This window comes from Ovis canadensis, chromosome 17, assembly GCF_042477335.2.
Source record: "Ovis canadensis isolate MfBH-ARS-UI-01 breed Bighorn chromosome 17, ARS-UI_OviCan_v2, whole genome shotgun sequence".
NCBI classification, from domain to species: Eukaryota; Metazoa; Chordata; class Mammalia; order Artiodactyla; family Bovidae; genus Ovis; species Ovis canadensis.
Genome location: NC_091261.1, coordinates 47,628,103 through 47,649,100, shown reverse-complemented (window position 1 = coordinate 47,649,100; position 20,998 = coordinate 47,628,103). Strand labels below are relative to the sequence as shown.

The 20,998-nt window shown below is 37.3% G+C and overlaps 1 protein-coding gene and 1 pseudogene across 3 annotated transcripts in view; one reads left to right on the top strand and one right to left on the bottom strand.

Moving 5' to 3' along the window:
- Window positions 1-16,919, top strand: part of LOC138422812 (translocon-associated protein subunit beta-like) — a 34,903-nt pseudogene extending 17,984 nt beyond the window's left edge.
- Window positions 1-20,998, bottom strand: part of FSTL5 (follistatin like 5) — an 873,413-nt gene that overhangs the window by 35,731 nt on the left and 816,684 nt on the right. The gene's annotated exons all lie outside the window — the stretch shown is intronic.

Here is a 20,998-nt window from a genome sequence, read left to right as displayed (position 1 = left end):
GTTTATTTTGTAAAAATACATCACACCATAATGCGACACATTTATTTCTTGGAGAGGAGAGTATAAGCTTTCAAACACATGGCTTCTTAGCCAGGTGCCTCCTTGGAAAGTACCTGTTGACTGAAATGCATTGCAGCATATTACAATCCGACCGCAGCTTCACTTATCTGTTGGAAAGGCATTTATATTGCACTTATCACCTAGTACCTGTTAAAGCTGTTTATGGAGACCACAAGGAAGAAATAATTTTTATGCTCCTTTTAGTTTGCTATAAATTCAGAAACAATTTTGCTTGAACAGCTGATCTATGAATTAATAATAAGGGACTATAACTTTTTTTCACTACAGTATGTCAAGTACTTCCTTTGTGTTAAAAATTGATGAGGCTCAAAACTCCATTTCTTTACAGGAAACAAATTTCAAAGGCCTATGGGGTAATCACCACTTCCTTTATATGGAAATTTCCTTCTAAGATCACACCTTGGCTGGTACAAAATAAATAAAAGTTTAGCTTTGAGTTCAGTATGACATAAAGTATTATATTCTTTTTTTAAGGACTTCCTGAAAAAATTCTGTGAAAAACCATGTGAAGAATAGTTTTTAGTCAAACAGATCATGCTTTATCTCAGAATTGCTATCTAAAGAAATAATTAACTGAGACTTTTCATCATGTGTATAACCCTCTCATTTGCTTTCATTGACTCTGTTTTTGGATTTTCAAAACTACTATTGTTGAAGTCAAATGATTCTCTGTCTCATGTTTTTTCATTCAGCATTATCTTGAATTTTTCAAGACTAAGACACTGGTGAAATGAGCATTCTACCATTCATATTATTAACCAGATACAGGCCATGATAAAAATATCCTCTTCTTCAGATATGATGTCTTATTCCTGTACATAGACACATGGCAGCTGAACCAAAGTCAACTTGAAGGTACACAAGGCAAGAAGCAAGAGTTCACCTTTTCTAGTATTTAATAGGGTTTATCATCAGATGCAGATGTTGTGCAGGAGAGGGACCAACACTTTCACCAAGGTCCAAAGATTGCCCAGATTATTCATGTAGTAAGACTAATTCTTGGACTTCCCTGGTGGCTCAGAGGTTAAAGCGTCTGCCTGGAATGTGGGATACCTGAGTTCGATCCCTGGACCGGGAAGATCCCCTGGAGAAGGAAATGGCAACCCACTCCAGTACTCTTGCCTGGAGAATCCCATGGGGTTGCAAAGAGTTGGACATGACTGAGTGACTTCACTCTCACTTTTCAAGACTAATTCTTAAACTAGTTTTAGCATAATTATTTTGACATTGGAAATAGATTGTTAATTTATTCAAAACATTTATTTGCTCTTTCTTAGAGTCATATGGCATGAAATGAATAATATAAAGTCATGAAGGGAAATAGTCTACCCTTCTTAAGGTTTTATTTTTGAGAAGCAGTGAGAAAAATTCTTGAATAGGGTCTGTAGGAGGCCTGAATTTTCCTTTATATAAAGACAAGCTTATACCTCTTTTTCTCCATCACTTTTAAATTAAATTTAAAAAACTGCTTTCATTTTCCTCTTTTCCCATTTTTAATCTATTTATATTCCTATAGAAAGGGAATCTTGCTTCTTCCTCTTTTTTTTTTTTTTCTAGTGCTCAGTATGCGGAGCGAAGTGAAGTCGCTCAGTCGTGTCCGACTCTTTGGGACCCCATGGACACCAGGCTCCTTCGTCCATGGGATTTTCTAGGCAAGAGTACTGGAGTGGGTTGCCATTTCCTTCTCCAGGGAATCTTCCTGACCCAGGGATCAAACCCAGGTCTCCCGCATTGTCAGACAGATGCTTTACCATCTGAGCCACCAGGGAAGATTTTGTAAATATCCTGTCTCTAAAGGTAGAGATTGGAAGTTAAGTCAGAAAGGGGCTAAAACACTACTTTGGATTTTTCCAAATACATACTCTGCAAATGAGCTTCAATATTGAGCAGTTTAAAATTAAATATATATATATATATATATATATATGATGTCAGTAGAGTTTTAAAAAGCAGACACTGAAGTTATAGACAAAATGCATCTAGGAAAGAAAATATTTTTATACCATAAAATGTTGCTATTTTGAGTAATGTTTAAGTTTTCCATATTTAGATACTATGTTACATTATGAAAAATATCAGATCTAATGATCATGAGGTGTGTCAGCTTCTGGCCCAATGTCACTCAAACAGGATAAGTTCAGGGTTGATTTGTCATTAAACTGTATTTGGTAATGTGGTGAATTGAGGTATGGTTACCAGTAACCGGACTGGAAGAGACACAAGCTGGAATCAAGATTGCCGGGAGAAATATCAATAACCTCAGATATGCAGATGACACCACCCTTATGGCAGAAAGAGAAGAGGAACTAAAAAGCCTCTTGATAAAAGTAAAAGAAGAGAGTGAAAAAGTTGGCTTAAAGCTCAACATTCAGAAAATGAAGAACATGGCATCTGGTCCCATTACTTCATGGGAAATAGATGGGGAAACAGTAGAAACAGTGTCAGACTTTATTTTTTGGGCTACAAAATCACTGTAGATGGTGACTGCAGCCATGAAATTAAAAGATGCTTACTCCTTGGAAGAAAAGTTATGACCAATCTAGACAGTATATTCAAAAGCAGAGACATTACTTTGCTGACTAAGGTCTGTCTAGTCAAGGCTATGGTTTTTCCAGTAGTCATGTATGGATGTGAGAGTTGGACTGTGAAGAAGGCTGAGCACTGAAGAATTGATGGTTTTAAACTGTGGTATTGGAGAAGACTCTTGATAGTCCCTTGGACTGCAAGGACATCCAACTAGTCCATTCTGAAGGAGATCAGCCCTGGGATTTCTTTGGAAGGAATGATGCTAAAGCTGAAGCTCCTGTACTTTGGCCACCTCATGCAAAGAGTTGATTCATTAGAAAAGACTCTGATACTGGGAGGGATTGGGAGCAGGAGGAGAGGGGACGACAGAGGATGAGATGGCTGGATGGCATCACTGACTCGATGGACGTGAGTCTGAGTGAACTCCGGGAGATGATGATGGACAGGGAGGCCTGGCGTGCTTGCGATTCATGGGTTTGCAAAGAGTCGGACATGACTGAGCGACTGAACTGAACTTACCAGTACCACAGATTTGGATAATTATGTATTACATTTTAACAGCTATTCATTGCTGAGGAAGTCCTTATTTCAAAGAACATTTGTCTCCTTTGAGAGAATGATTAACACTTGGTAGTCCTTTTATCTATATAGGACTGCATGGTGACCACAAAGCATTAGAGAGAAGAACACAGACCATGAGGCTCTGGTTTAAGTCAGTCTTAAGACCTGAGAGTTTGCTTTAAAGCTGGAGGGACTTTGGAGATGATCTGGCTCAATTCCTTCATTTTACAGATGAAAATCTTGAAACCCAGTGAGATTAAAGGATATACCTGAAGTCACACAGTTCACTTATTGAAGCGCTTGGACTGGAGCCTGTGTTCTTAAATTCTATTCTGCTCGTCTCTCAGGAAAGGGATGTTAACAGGCAAAGCTTAAAACTACTGTGGGAGATATTTTTTAGAAGATTGGCTGCACTTTATTTTTATTTTTTGAAGTGTAGCTGATCTATGATGTTGTATTAGCTATAGGTGTACAGCCAAGTGATCCAACCACACATGTATATATCTATTCCTCAGACTCTTTTCCTTTACAGGTTATCACTGAGTGCTGAGTATAATTTTTTGTACTATACAATAAGTCTCTGTTGATTACCTATTTTATATATAGTAGTGAATATCTGTTAATCTACAAATTGTAATTTACTCTGTCACTCTCCTTTCTTCTCTTGTATCCAAAAGTTTGTTATCTATGTCTGTGGGTCTATTTCTGTTTTGAAAAGATGCTCAATATTAATCTCAATTAATATATTAATATTAATTAATATCACTAATTATTAGAGAAATGCAAATCAAAACTACCACGAGCTATCACCCCACACGTCAGAATGGCCATCATTAAAAAGTCTATAAATAACAAATGCTGGAGATGGTGTGGAGAGAAGAGAACCTTCCTATATTGTTTGTGGGAATGTATGTTGGTAAAGCCACCATGGAGAACAGTATGGAGGCTCCTTAAATAAAAAAGAAAAAGGAAAAAAAAAACTAAAAGTATGCCTACCTTAAGATACCACTCCTGGGCCTGTATGTAGAGAAATAATTAAAAAAAATTTTTTTTTAATTGGTTGTTGTTATCTAGTTGCTCAGTCATGTACAACTCTTTGTGACCCCCTGGACTGCAGCACACTAGGCTTCCCTGTCCTTCCCTGTCCCTGGCATTTTTTACGCTCTATAAGCTGAAACTCCAGTACTTTGGCCACCTCATGCAAAGAGTTGACTCATTGGAAAGGACCCTGATGCTGGGAGGGATTGGGGGCAGGAGGAGAAGGGGACGACAGAGGATGAGATGGCTGGATGGCATCACTGACTCGATGGACATGAATCTGAGTGAGCTCCGGGAGTTTGTGATGGACAGGGAGGCCTGGCGTGCTGCAATTCATGGGGTCACAAAGAGTCGGACATGACTGAGCAACTGAACTGAACTGAACTGAACTGAACTGAACTGATGTATTGGCACATAGATGGAAAAAAAACTTAACTATTTTGGAATGTTTAAGATTATAAACCATCAAAAGGTGCCAGAAAAAGTACTTAAAGGAAAAAAAATACCCTATTTTCTAGCTAGTATATCAATCTATTTTGCTTAATATTACTTTTTGTGTAACTTATAGACATTTGTATATCTTCATGTTCTTCACTATATGCAGAGATTCAGCTTACTAAGATGAGTTAACTATTTATAGTAATTCTGTTCATATAACATTTATTTAATAGCCATTATCTGTTAGGTATTGCATAAAGTGAATGGTTTTACAGGTTCTACTAGCTTACTTCAAGAAGCTTAATATCTAGGGAGAGTGTAAGGATAAACAAAATCCTCTGATATTTAAAAAAATGTAATGTAGCTTTAACGGCTGTAATCATAATCAGTTTTGAGAATTTAGGACATGCACAGAGATACAGTTAGGGGATAGACCAGTAAAAATTTGGGAAAATTCCTTAGAACTAACAGGCACAATTCGATGTGGGTCTTGAAGGAAAGGCAGAACCTTGTAGTCAGTATTAAGGTGGATATTTTTAGCACAGAAATTAGTCCAAGTTTATTTCTATGACATTCACCTTTGCTCTTCAAGTTTGAGGACACACTGGAGTGGGTTGCCATTTCCTTCTCCAATGTATGAAAGTGAAGTCACTGAGTTGTGTCCAACTCTCAGCGACCCCATGGACTTCAGCCTACCAGGCTCCTCCGTCCATGGGATTTTCCAGGCAAGAGTACTGGAGTGGGGTGCCATTGCCTTCTCCGTTGAATGGAATAGAATTAAGCAACCATACTTTCTTTGATCTCTGGCTATGAGTGACTGGAAACTAAATTTTTATATTATTTAGTCAGTTACCTAATGGTCTCTGGTAGTACTTTAGTTGCTAAGTAGTGTCCAACTCTTGCAACCCCACAGACTGTAGCCTGCCGGCTTCTCTGTCCATCGGATTCTCCAGGCAAGAATACTGGAGTGGATTGCCATTTCCTTCTCCAGGGGATCTTCCCAACCCAGGAATCAAACCCAGGTCTCAGTTAAAATGGTTGCCAACTGTCTCAGAGAATTCGGCAAAATGTGGTTTTTGAAAGGACTTACATTTTTTACCAAAAATCATGTTAAGAAAACCAAGCTTTACTACTAGGTAGACTTTATAAATCTACATGTATAGTTTAGCTAGAAATAAGAAAACTCCTAAGTTAAATGCTAAATATTTAATAGTAGAAGCTGACTTTAATATTTTGCACAAATTACATCAGACATGAGAATAATCAGTTCTTCTGCTGTGGGGAGTTTAACTGACTGAAGTCTCAGCTGCTGTGCCTTGAACTCCACAGCTGCCTTTGTGAAATGATCGTGTTGTTCACAGGCTTCTCTGAGCCAATCGCTGAGTATGCAGTAGTAAATCAGGCTCATTTCTACTGATGTGAGCCATCTCTAAGTGGGGGTTTTGGCTCCAGGACTTCCAGTGGCATTGTTAAATCTTCCTTAGGCTGTAAGGTAGTCTAAGATGCTTCACCCAAACTAATTTTCTTGCAGACCATTCTTTTTCACTTAGACTCACACATGCACCATGGGTAGACATGCAGCATAATCAGAAATACACCATGGACAAACAGACACAATGGATAGACATAGACACCATAGACACAATGGATAGACAGAGATATCACGATCAGATGTATATCATGGGCAGATAGCTCTCCCAGGCCTGCCTGGCTATCTCCCCATTGTTCTCACAAGTACTTCTCCTAATATAAATTTCTTGCACAATGCTTCATATCTACTTTTCAAAAGACCCAGAATAAGACACATGCATATAAACTGTACATAAAGATAAATTCTGATTAGAATGTCATATCATGACTATGACAAATTTTCAACAAAAGCAATGAATTATTGTTATTTAAGAAGTTCAGTCTTCATAGTAAAGAATTAAAACTAGCCCATTCCCTGGCAACTCTCAGAAATGCTATTCAAATTGGTCAATGAATACAATACTTTATACTTCTATCATACAGAATAAAGGCTCCCCTTGTAGCTCAGTTGGTAAAGAATCTGCCTGCAGTGCAGGAGACTCAGGTTCGATCCCTGGGGTGGAAGATCCCCTGGAGAAGGAAATGGCGACCCAATTGCCTGGAATATCTCGTGGACAGAGGAGCCTGGTGGGCTGCAATCCATATGAAGCATTGTGCAAGAAATTTATATTAGGAGAAACACTTGTGAGAAAAAATGGGGAGACAGCCAGGCAGGCCTGGGAGAGCTATCTGCCCATGATATACATCTGATCGTGATATCTCTGTCTATCCATTGTGCCTGTGCCTATCCTTTGTGTCTGTCCCTCATGCATATCTGTTCATGGTGTCTATTTGTCCATGGTGGATTTCTGATCATGGTGCATGTCTACCCATGGTGCATGTGTGAACCTAATGACTTCCCTGGTGGCTCAGATGATAAAGTGTCTGCCTACAATGTGGGAGACCCAGGTTAAATCCCTGGGTTGGGAAGATTTCCTGGAGAAGGAAATGGCAACCCACTCCAGTATTCTTGCCTGGAAAATCCTATGGACGGAGGAGACTAGTAGGCAACATTCTCCATGGGGTCGCAAAACGTCAGACATGACTGAGCGACTTCACTTTCACTTTTCATACAAAAAAAAACTGGACTTTCTCAAAGGAGTCAGGAAAGCTTTTTAAACTGTGTTTTTTCTGAATGTAAAATAGGCCTTCCATGTTTTGTCATGTACATGTGCTTCTGCACATGCTCTTTCATCTGTCTATAACAACCTCCCTCATGAATTTCCCCTTGTTTGGCTGACAATTTATTAAGATTCAACTTTTTGTTATGGTCTCAAGGTAATCATGATTAAGAGAAATTCTACAACAAATGCAAATGAAAAGATGTTTACTTGCCAAAGGAAGGCAAAGGCTTAAGAACACATCTGTATAGGGTCAAAACTTGATACAGAGGACACACAGCAGAATGCTCCTAGTTGGAACGGCAGTACTACCAGCCCTCAGGTCCCCATAAGAACATGAAATTGTCCATGATACCCCTTTATATATGATAAAGATCTAGAAAATTCCTTTCTTCTCTTTCTGCTTTTCATTCTCAAGGGATCTGTATTCTTTCCCACATTCTTCCAAGTCTTTAGGTGATTTTGGCTATTGTCTGCTTGTCTGGTGTCAGAAACCAAGCATTTTTTAATGGTTCCTAGAAAAGGGGTGAGCTCATCTTCAATTTTCTAGGCAAACTATCCACCAGCATTTTCATGTCACAAGCTTTACATTCTGGTATTTCTTCAAAATCCACTGTACACATTACTGCTACTGCTACTTCTTCCCTCCAAAATGGTTGCATCCTATCTTTCTCTTAGAAATGTCTTGATTTACATCTATTATAGCACTTACCATAATGCATCAGACTATGTTTATATATTAAGCTATTTTACTAGGTTTGGAAGACTTGAGGGTCAGTCCTCATTAAAACCTATGTGTTAAAGTTTTCTCTATCAACTCTCTCCATCTCATCCTATCTTTGCCTACAGATGATCAGATTGAGCCTGTCAAAGAATTGGGACATTTTACTCTTTCTTAAATAATTAGGAGGATTAACTCTTACTTGAGACAGAAATAAAGTAAAAGCTTTTCCTGAGTAATTTCAATCTTGCAGCAGAAAGTTCCTGAAATAGTTTCAAATAACTTCTATTAATTAAATTCAATCCTTCCCTTAGAGCATTCTGAATTGGCACCATGTGCCAGGCAGTGAGCTCAGTGTTGGAGTAGGAATACAATAATAGACAATGATTCTGTTGCTCAGCACCTGACTCTGATGGTGAAGACAAATATGTGAACAAATAATTTTTGAAAAATCATTCTGCTATCATAAAACTTTCATGGAATTCTCTGAAAGTATAATTTTGAGGAGCTGGAATAAATTTAACAGAGGAGATTAGGTATAGAGACAGTGACAGATAAGAAAATTTTGCATAGTAGAAGCCTAGTGAGCAGAGTGTCTAAAGCACAAGATGAACATTAGGAAGTAGCAGCTAGCAAGGGTGAAAAGAACTAGATCACAAATGGACATAATCCAATGATAATTTCTTTTAAAGTTAATGAGGATTATTACTACCTTGGAAGCTTTGACTTGGTTCCAAATGCAATATAGTAACTGAGACAATTTGACAAATAAGAATATATATTTACACCAGTCAGAATGGCTGCGATCCAAAATTCTGCAAGCAATAAATGCTGGAGAGGGTGTAGAGAAAAGGGAACCCTCCTACACTGTTGGTGGGAATGCAAACTAGTACAGCCACTATGGAGAACAGTGTGGAGATTCCTTAAAAAATTGCAAATAGAACTACCTTATGACCCAGCAATCCCACTGCTGGGCATACACACCGAGGAAACCAGAACTGAAAGAGACACATGTACCCCAACGTTCATCGCAGCACTGTTTATAATAGCCAGGACATGGAAACAGCCTAGATGTCCATCAGCAGATGAATGGATAAGAAAGCTGTGGTACATATACACAATGGAGTATTACTCAGCCGTAAAAAAAGAATTCATTTGAATCAGTTCTGATGAGATGGATGAAACTGGAGCCGATTATACAGAGCGAAGTAAGCCAGAAAGAAAAACACCAATACAGTATACTAACACATATATATGGAATTTAGGAAGATGGCAATGACGACCCTGTATGCAAGACAGGGAAAGAGACACAGATGTGTATAACAGACCTTTGGACTCAGAGGGAGAGGGAGAGGGTGGGATGATTTGGGAGAATGACATTCTAACATGTATACTATCATGTAAGAATTGAATCGCCAGTCTATGTCTGACGCAGGATGCAGCATGCTAGGGGCTGGTGCATGGGGATGACCCAGAGAGATGTTATGGGGAGGGAGGTGGGAGGGGGGTTCATGTTTGGCAATGCATGTAAGAATTAAAGATATTAAAATTTAAAAAATAAAAAACTAAAAAAAAACAAAAAGAATATATATTTTTGAAACCAGAATTGAGAGCTTGTGTTGATCTTGTGAAACTGGGGAGTGACATGGAGGGTGAGCTGTCCACATGGAAGCAGAAATCACTCTGCAAGATTTGGCCTCCAGAGGAGTTATTGCTCAGGCTGAGCTTAGATGCTGTGAGATAACAACAAATAAGACAAGCTTAAAGGGATGGAATTGAGATGGAGGATTATACATTGCTAAATGGGGGGCTTTTTTTTTCTCATGTTGAATTAGGACCAATGATAGTGAAGGCAAATAGCTTCCTCCAAGGCCCTGGCACATCAAGGCTGCTCAGAATGAGAATGCCAGGTACATGTGCAAACGTTGCCTCAATGAGAATGAAGTTTCATTAGAGGCAAGGAAGGTGCAGAAAAATGTTGGTAGAGGTCTGTGGATGTAAGAGAATTTAACTCAAATAGCTGTTTATAAAAATGGGATAATGTCAAGGTATCTGAGGTAATTTCCTGCCTAGAAGTCTCTGAGATTTTTCACATTTGCCTTTAAATGGGTCAGTCTCTACTTATTTATTTTTTTAAATCTCTTATGTTCATAATGTACCAGAGAGAAATAAAAATCGCAACTTTGAAATAAGTGAGCAGCTCATTGCACTGATTGCATTGGTGGTGAAAATGAATATACAATTCAACAAAATACTTTATCTAAAATCTTTCATATGGAGCTTTCTAATTGCCCTTTTATTTCTTGTTGATGATAAAGAAAATAGGCTGCCCAGTTAGCATTGTATATAGCTATAGAATGATACTTTTACAAAGTCCTATGAAAAAAATTCACAAATGTCTAACTACCACCAGAGGTTATTTTTCAGTTCTGCAATTCATAAATGTAAATGAACAAAAGATAAGTGAATTGAATTAAAATATATCATTACTGGACTAAGTTTCAAAAGTAAAATTAAATTGATAGATCTACATTATGAATTATTACTATACTCCAGATGCTTGAATTTTTTATAGAATAGTTAATTATCATATAGAAAGCAATGCTTTGAAAGAGATAAGCAGTCTACTCTGATACAATAGATTAGAAACAAAACAAAACAGATTTTGTTAAGTAATTCTTTTCTCTCATACTTGAAATGCATCCTTTCTAAGGCTTATCCCAGTAACATTTCATAGTGAGGACAAATATTGATCACAGAGTATTTAACAGACTGGCAGCTATGAAGGAATCTCTCAAATGATGATGAAAATAGGGAATGAACAGGCTTGTTTTCTACTGGAAGTGATTTAAGCATTAAACATACATTATAATCAACATAATTTAGTTGATTAAGCATAATTCAATTAATTGATTCAAAATCCCCTCTTTTTTATTTTGCAGAGAACACAGCAAGAGTGATTACATATCTGGATGACTTGATAATGTATTTGGTTTTTTTTCTCCCTATATTATAATATGCTATTTTTTTATAGATTAACAAAGAACATGTCTACAAAAATGTCCCATTAAACAAGTATCAGAAATGTATTTAAAATACAAATAATAGTTCAGCATCTCTCCACAAAATGGAACAAGAAGAGATTAGGAGTAAGTAAAGGCAAATTATAAATAGAGGTTAGTGTGTATATATGTGTGTTGGGGGAGTGGGTGGGTAGGGGGCATGGAGTGTCATCAGCCAGCAGAACCAAGTGTTCAAAAACACTCAGACTCAGCATTCAAACAATACTGTGTCCATACGCAACCTAGTTCCAAAATTTAATAGCAGCATAACATCGAGAAAGCACATTGCCTTGCAAAATTAAATGTTTAGTAAAGATCAATTATTTGTAAAGTGATTTAAAAACTATATGACAACTGATAGCACAGAGGCACCAATCCGTTAGAACATGTGACAGCCTATGTACATCTGCTAACAGAAGCCGTGATTATTTAATGCACACACAGCCGAGCTATGTAAAACATATGTACACACAGGGTAATTGAAACCAATTGACACTTTCAAGTTTGTATCAATCAAAAATTAATTTAGACATGCACTGAGTTGTAGAGCTATCCTTTTGTGCATCTAAGAATTGTGTCAGGAAAGTTCTCAAAGAAATGGCCAGAATGAGTTGATTCTGACATACGTTCTACAAGTGATTAAAGATGGATTATTGCCATTTTCAGAAGCTGCAGGTCCTGACAGATACAGATAATGCCAAACAGTACAATATCTGCTCATATTATTTGTCTTGGCAAAGAATAAGGTGACTCAGCATGTCATCTCACAATGACAAGGCTACTTTTTATTTTATTTTTTCCTTTTTAAGTAGCAAAAAGAACAGCTAAATGTTCCAGAGAACACATTGCAAATGAGCATGTCATTACTGACTCTGCAAGGAATTCACCAACATACAGATCTTTGTTCCTTCCATTGTTCTGCAGAGAACACAGCAAGAATGATTGCATATCTGGCTTCTTGATAATGTATTTGTTTTCTTTCTCCTTCCACCCACAGTAAGTCTCTGACAATCTCATTTACAAACAGAATGGGTTCTATCTTGTTTTCCTCAAGCTGTTCTGAGTTTTCTAATGAACGTCCTTCTATGCTGGTGATTTGTTCATTCTGTTCAAAATACTGACCTCCTTCAGGACCTGCCAGATGTCACATCTTGATGTCTTCTTATTTTGTAGATTGTTGCCTTTACCGCATTTTCCTTTCAGCCTTGAGGAAATGAAGGTCTCTATCATGGCTGTGATTTCAACCACTAGTAGTGTTTTATTTTAAAGGGTCTGAGATGTCTTACACTATAGGATTGACATTTACAGTGGTGCATATTGATCCTAACAGAAATAACTGTGGGAGCTTATTTTTTTTTAACTTGTTTGGGGGAACATACTGATATTCCTAGTCAACTGAGGAATACATTTTGAGAATATTCAAGCCTTTGCCTGCTTGGTAGTCATTACATAATAAGCATGCAGATTTATTGACTACTTTGATAGTAACATTTCAAAAATTCCCCAGTAATCCATTTGACAAGTATTTATCTGGAATTCTTGCATGTGATCTTTGTTACAGAACGGTTTTCCTCTAAATTATTTTGGCCAAAGATAAGACTCTCAACAGAGCTCACAGCAGTTGTGTAAAGCATCATTATTGCTCACGACTGACAAGAAAAAAAAGGAACACAAAAACAAAAAGCAACAAACTATTCTTGGTTTTGAGCCTCTATTTCCTGTTTGCTAAAGAGTATGATTTACTCTCTCTACAGCACCAACATTAAAATAAACAAATAAACAAGTTTTCCTGAGTTTTATAAGTCAATTACTAAATATACTAAACGTCAACTGCAGATGACTTTGTTCTTCATTGTGTTACAATTTGATAAATTTCATTTAAAAGAAGAATTACTCTTTTTTTGAAAAATATTAGTCATGGAGTAGGTAGTGTTCTAATTTACTTATAAATCTTTATCAGTTCTTCAACATTGCTGTACACTACATTGATGCTAAATTAAAACTGATGAATCTAATGAAATATCAATGAAATATTTCTAATTAATGATATTTCTAATGAAATATCAACTACAATATGCACACTTTGAACCAAAACATGTATTGAGTAAATGTCTCTCGAGGATTTTCAGAATGGCATGAAAGACATAAATCTCAAGCAAACAATCTAGGAGATTTATAATGAAATCTACCTGAGAGAGAAGAAAACAAAAAAAGATTCTTTAGACCTTAGAATAATGACAGTGTGTCCTGCATTGAAGGTTTCTTCAATCACATGTTTTAGTCAAATCCTAAATGACATAAAGGCTTCCCTTTAAGAAAGGTTCTAGTGAGTTTTCTCTTCATAGCACTTAGAGAAGATGAGGATTTGTGCAAGCTGTAGAGATGGATGCCCAGACTGAATAAGTGAATCGCCCTATTTATAACTGCCATAATCTAAGGAACTCTGAGAAAAATTCTTAGATGGCAATCTTATAGGTTTGGTGTTACCCTTGAGCTGTCTCAAGTAATCAAAAAATCTTCAACTGATCTGTCTCCATACAATGTTACACAAGTAACTGATAAGTGTTTACTCTCTTCTTCCACAGCACCTAAAGCCATGGGGAAATTATCAGAAAGCTACAAACTGGGCACATACTTTCTTTTATGAGGAATAACCATGCCAAAGAAACATTACTAAGTGCAGCATTTTTTAACAACAAATATTTACTGAGTGTTCATTAATGTAACTATTTTAGGAAACAATATGACCAAAAAAAAATAATCATCATCCCAAGGCAAAAAGAAGCAGCATTTATTAATCACTTACTACGTGCCAGAAACTACGTAAAATCCTACAATCAACAAAATAGTGTGAAGCAGGTAATATGTGTATTTTAGACATAAGGAAACCAATAATAGACTTTCATTTTTAAATAATAGGATATCCAATATAAATATCTTAAATGAAAAAAAGAGAAAAAAGAGCGCTCTCATAGAGGAAATTCTGGAACGAGCTCAAATATAGCTGAAATTTGCTCTACAGTAATGTAATCATCCATCTCATGCTAGTAAAATAATGCTCAAAATTCTCCAAGCCAGGCTTCAGCAATATGTGAACCGTGAACTTGTAGATGTTCAAGCTGGTTTTAGTAAAGGCAGAGGAACCAGAAATCGAATTGCCAACATCCGCTGGATCATGGAAAAAGCAAGAGAGTTCCAGAAAAACATCTATTCATGCTTTATTGACTATGCCAAAGCCTTTGACTGTGTGGATCACAATAAACTGTGGAAAATTCTTAGAGAGATGGGAATACCAGACCACCTGACCTGCCTCTTGAGAAACCCATATGCAGGTCAGGAAGGAACAGTTAGAACTGGACATGGAACAACAGACTGGTTCCAAATAGGAAAAGGAGTACATCAAGGGTGTATATTGTCACCCTGCTTATATAACATATGCAGAGTACATCATGAGAAACGCTGGGCTGAAAGAAGCATAAGCTGGAATCAAGCTTGTTGGGAGAAATATCAATAACCTCAGATATGCAGATGACACCACCCTTATGGCAGAAAGTGAAGAGGAACTAAAAAGCCTCTTGATGAAAGTGAAAGAGGAGAGTGAAAAAGCTGGCTTAAAGCTCAACATTCAGAAAATGAAGATCATGGCATCTGGTCCCATCACTTCATGGGAAATAGATGGGGAAACAGTGGAAACAGTGTCAGACTTTTATTTTCTGGGCTCCAAAATCACTGCAGATGGTGATTGGAGCCATGAAATTAAAAGATGCTTACTCCTTGGAAGAAAAGTTATGACCAACCTAGATAACATATTGAAAAGCAGAGATATTACTTTGCAAACCAAGGTCTGACTAGTCAAGGCCATGGTTTTTCCAGTAGTCATGTATGGATGTGAGAGTTGGACTGTGAACAAAGTTGAGCGCTAAAAAATTGATGCTTTTGAACTGTGGTGTTGGAGAAGACTCTTGAGAGTCCTTTGGACTGCAAGGACATCCAACCAGTCCATTCTAAAGGAGATCAGCCCTGGGTGTTCTTTGGAAGGAATGATGCTAAAGCTGAAACTCCAGTACTTTGGCCACTTCATGCGAAGAGTTGACTCACTGGAAAAGACTCTGATGTTGGGAGGGATTGGGGGCAGGAGGAGAAGGGGACGACAGAGGATGAGATGGCTGGATGGCATCACCGACTTGATGGACGTGAATCTGAGTGAACTCCAGGAACTGGTGATGGACAGGGAGGTTTGGCGTGCTGTGATTCATGGGTTCGCAAAGAGTTGGACACAACCGAGCGACTGAACTGAACTGAACTGAACTGAATGTAATCATAACTCATTTTGAAAAAAACTTATGCAAAATTGAGACTTAATACGAGGGCAGGAAGAGCCTCTAGCAAACTAATGTGCTTAGACTCACCCTGCAGTAAGTGTGATTCACCAAATTTGAATCTATGTTCTTACAGTTTCAAAGTATGAGTTCTTTTTAAAAACAATTAAAAAAATAATACATAAGCATATTTACAAAACAGAAACAGAATCACAGATTTGGAAAAAATATATATATATATGGTTACCAAAGGGAAAACTTGAAGAAAGGAGGAGCTTGGAATGAACATACGCACACTACTATCTAAAAATAGATAATTAACAAGGATCTATTCAATAGCACAGGGAAACCTACTCAATATTTGGTGATACCTTATATATAGTCTGAAAATGAATTGATACGTGTATATGTATAACTGAATCACTTTCTGTACACCTGATACTAACAAAGCATCATAAATCAACTACATTCCAATAAAATTTTTAAGACAATGTAACTTTTATTAACTCTAGTTCCATACATATGTATAAATGAAACAAAATCTAGTCTTAGTTTCCTATTGGAACATAGCATAGTGTCCATCATGTGAATAGTTGAAGCTTAATACAATCACATGAAATAAATAAATAAACTTGCTGTGAGGCTGAATGCCTTTAACAAGAAGTACATACTGCTTGTGATTTTGGCAGCTCCCAAAAGTCTCGGGGGACTGGGGATAGAGTGTGCATGCTGAGGCTGCTGGAGTTTGTGGTGTTCGTTCTATTTGCCATTACATAAGCAGACAAAGTAGCCAGGCTTTGGCCTCGAAATCACTGTTGAACAGATGTGCTGTGGAAGGGGAGACCTGACCTTTCAGTACAATATCTACAGTGTTGGCTCAAGTGCTACATGAGATGTGGACTTGCCTGATGATTCCTTCCTTCCAGAAGACTTCAGCATTGTCTTGGGAATAATTAATTAATCCAAGTCGCTCAGTCGTGTCCAACTCTTTGTGACCCCATGGACTGTATAGCCCACCAGGCTCCTCAGTCCATGGAATTTTCCAGGCAAGAGTACTAGAGTGGGTTGCCATTTCCTTCTCCAGGAGATCTTCCCAACCCAGGGATCGAACCCAGGTCTCCCGCACTGCAGGCGGGAGACCCGCCTACCATCTGAGCCACCAGGGAGTCAATGGGACTGGGTTACTACTGCTAACAATGTCTCTCACATCGTGGCCCTGCATCCTCTCAAGGCTGGTTATTTCAGCTTCACCTCAGCAACTATTCCTTACCTGGCCCAAGAGAATAGGCCCATAGTGATGGACTTTATCAGTGCACCTGAACGAGGAGGAATCCTGGCTCAGCATAGTTGAATTGTAGATTTTTCCCCCCATTTCCTGGACTGCGTAGCTTTTTGGGTCAAGACTCTCCCTTCAGTGGGCATCCCCCTGCAGTCATGGTACTCCAGCAAGAGGAAATATGACATCCCCCAAACCAAAAAATAACCAAGTGGGGCTTCCATGGCTCTCCCTTCCCCAGAAATCCAGGTGCTTTCCAGACTCCCAAGGGTATCTCAATGCCATCTTTTCTCCCTTGACCCTTGGCCACCTTCTCCTGGATCCTGCCTGCTCTCAAACAGAGTGAAGGATCATGTGGGAGTCTGTGAGAGCCTCCTTGGTTCCATCATGAATCCATACAAAGAAGAATGCCTTCAAAAACTAGCTTGATCCTTAGTCCCTATGGTGTACCACTGATGTGTCCTGGGATATGTTGCTGGCAATGTGAACTCTCTTGGGGGTTCAGAAGCAGGCGCTTTGGAGACTTCCTGACACCACCCCCATCCCCTGCCCTCCAGTCTCAAAAGAGAGTGGAAGATAAGATGAAAGCTGTGGGACCCTAGGAGGCTACCCAGTCTCTGTGCTGGCTTAGGAAAGCTCTTGCCATATGGGGTATTCTAATAAAAATAAATGCCACCATGGGGGAAAAAACAAAAACGAAAAAACAAGATATAAATTTTGAGGAGAATGCCATCATAAATGACAAAGGAATAAAAAAATCTGCATGAATTAGAGAGTGTTTGAGTTTGTCCAGGAGATTGATATAACTTAAGAAGATCCAAATCAGGATCAGAAAGAGCATTTTAGACAACACTAACAGTTACATGGAAACTACAAATACAGATTCTTTTAACTTACAATGTGTTTATGGAAGTAAATGAAGTCAAAATGAATTGACTAGCCCTAACCTACCAAAAAGTATAGCTTAATCTGTGAGAAGGAAAGTGTTAGTTGCTTATCATGTCCTACTCTTTATGATCTCACGGGCTGTGGCCCACAAGGCTCCTCTGTTCACGGTCATTCAGGTAAGATTCCCCAGGCAAGAATATTGGAGTGGGTAGCCATTCCCTTCTCCTGGGGATCTTCTTAACCAAGAGATCGAACCCAAGTCTTCTGCATGCAGGCAGATTCTTTACTGTCTGAGCCAGCTGAACTTAGGACTCAGAACACTTAACTTTGACCACAGTTGGGCAAAATCATCTAACACAAAGCCTATTTTATAATAAAGTATTGAATATCTTATGTAACTAATTAAATATTGTACTGGATGTGATAGAGAGAATGGCTGCAGAATGGTTATGAGCATGTGAGTTATCTACCCTCAATGATGGTGAGGCTAACTGGGAGCTACAGCATCATGAGAAGAGATCCCACCATGTATCATGATCCTGGGAAAAGAGAAATACTCGAATTATGTTTTCTACTAAGTTTCTCTCACTTTCACCCCATCTAAAATTGAAAAATTGTTAGTCTGGATAGGGGCTACTCAGGTTCCCTTAACTGGACCATAGTATGTGTACAGATCAGTCTTAGGAGTTAAGCCTACTGAAGGCAATAGATTCAACATTGTGTGTTATTGTTATTATTATCATCGGCTATACCCTGTGGCATGTAGAACCTCCCTGACCAGGGAACAAACCCGAAGTACTATAATGTCTTACATTCTAAGATAGTGCCCTCTGCAGAGGAGACATGAAATCTTAACCACTAGACCACCAGGAAAGTCTGGCTTCAACATGCTTTGGACTTAAATTATATGCAATAGAGAATATGTTAAGGTTGCATTTTCCTCCCAATGCAGAGTTGTATCACCAAAGCTCTAAAGTTAGGAAAAAGAGTCTAGTGGTTCTCTGGTGAATTGAAGTATGGAGAAAATGAATATGGATAAATAGTAAAGGAGTAGTAATTTTGTTAGCAAGGTGAGAAGGATCAACTTAGGGCTGGGTCCAGAGACAGAAGAACATGTTAATAAAAAGATATTACAATGTTAGACAAGAGCAAAGAACAAAAAACAAGTACAGGGTCTGCGCAGCTGAGTTTTGTTGTGGCAGAGGTACACAGAAGTGATAGACGGGGATGTTTCACAGGTGACATTAGGATAATTTGCATAGCACGTTAACTAGATTTTACTCGGAAAGTGAATAAAGGACTTGAGTTCTATAATCTATTGAGTGCTAAGGCACTGAATTTAGACAGAACAGAGTTTATAGCTGGTTCCAACACTTATTAGTTAAGTGATTCACCATATGTAGAATAGGGATAAAAGTTTATGGAGCTGCTAGTTTTAAATGAGGGAGTACATAAAAATTCTTACTTCATTGTCTGGTTTGTATTAAGTGCTCAGTGTTTGTTAGTTACTATTAAGATATTAGACAATAACTACAGAAATAAGAACAAAACTATACCTAAGCCATACAACCTGAGGAGGTGTATGTGATACAGCAACTCAGCCAAATCCAGAAAATTATACTGTAAATTCTATATTAAAATTAAAAAAAAAATTATAAGGAACCACTTTAAATGATTCTTGTCCATAGGACAATAGGAAAGTTAGACATTACTGATGAAACTGTTAAACAACATAAATAAATGGTAGTGGGTTTCCTGCATTTCCAGAAAATTTCTCGAATGTTTGATCCACTTTTCTTTAACATTGTTGTTCCTTTACTTCTTGCTAAAATTTGAATTCATTTCAGTGCATGCCTTAGGAAATCATCATAATAAAAAGTCTGAACATCTTTAAGGTATTTACCTCAAAGACATATAAAAAATTTAAGACATTTTGTATTTCACTTGTATAAATACAATAACAAAAACTGTTTCTCTGATGAATTGGCAATTTTAATAATGGCTTTATTAATCAGAATAAATATAATTTATCCCTTTCCTATAAATCCAAATGCTATGGTGGTTCCAAAAGTGTTTTCAAATTTTAAAAGATGGTAAAAATGGATCACTTTGAAATTGGATAAGGGATAGAAGAAGTACCAAAAGCATTATCAGCATATCTTAATTTCATGTTGGTAAGGCACAGATTGGAATCAGGAAATAAAAAAAATATTAAATAGGTTAATGTAACTACTTTTATGAGGTCACTGATAATGATGATATCCATGCAGCATATTTATTAATTCAAAAAACATAAAATATTAAGTTATAGAAACAATGTATATCTCAAATGACTGTTGCCAAATGGTTTATATTCCACTCTACTTACGTTTATTAAAAAGTCATTTGTGTCCAAACAAATCTTTTTGAACTAGATCTCTTTACTTCTCATTGTAATGAAAATTTGGACGGAAGTAGAGGTTTCTTGCCTGGAGAATCCCAGGGACGGGGGAGCTTAGTTGGCTGCTGTCTGTGGGGTCGCACAGAGTTGGACACGACTGAAACGACTTAGCAGCAGCAGCAGCAGCAGAGGTTTTTTAATGTTAAAAAATGACAAGCAAATTAAGTTTACACAAAATCAGGAAGGCATATTTAGTCAATATTAAGATACTCATGCTGCAGTCCAAGGGGTCACAGAGTCAGACAAGACAATTAGCAACTGAACAACAACAACAAGGATACATGTATCTATGATCTATTGAAACATTTTTCAAAAATTTTTATATAAATTAATCATTTATGTTCAAATTATTTTCAGATATCAATTAAATGAGTCTTGTCCATTTTCTTTAATTAAAAATTATTCAGATTTCAAAAACTTTTTTTATTTTACTTTAATTAAACAAAAGCAATGTTTCCTTTTATTCTAATTGATGACTAATTTTGATTTATGTTATTAAGGAAAAAAGTCTAGATTTTTTAGAATTTTCTTGGCTTAGTTACATAAATCAGCAGCTACTTTCATAGCACAGGCAAACTCTGATTCCCTTTTGTTACAAAGATACTAAAGACTACTTACATTTCAAAAATTACATAAACATAAAATAAGCTGCTACATTATGGCAAAAAATTAAATTATTAAAATTTTATATTGGTTTCCTTGAAAATCAGATGTCTATATAGAATAAAAATCTACGTATTTCATTACCTATTCCCCTCTCAAAATAAAAACGGCAAAAAAGATAATGTTTCTATAGTACAGAAAAAAGTTAAACTAAATACAGAAGAAATATTAGGCATACTAAACAGTTTTAAGAGTCACTTAAGGCAACTATTATTTTTATTTCCCTTGAAGCTGTTTTTTTTTTCATCTTGTGAGCCCTGTATACCGTATACCATGCTGGTGTAAACACTGAAGA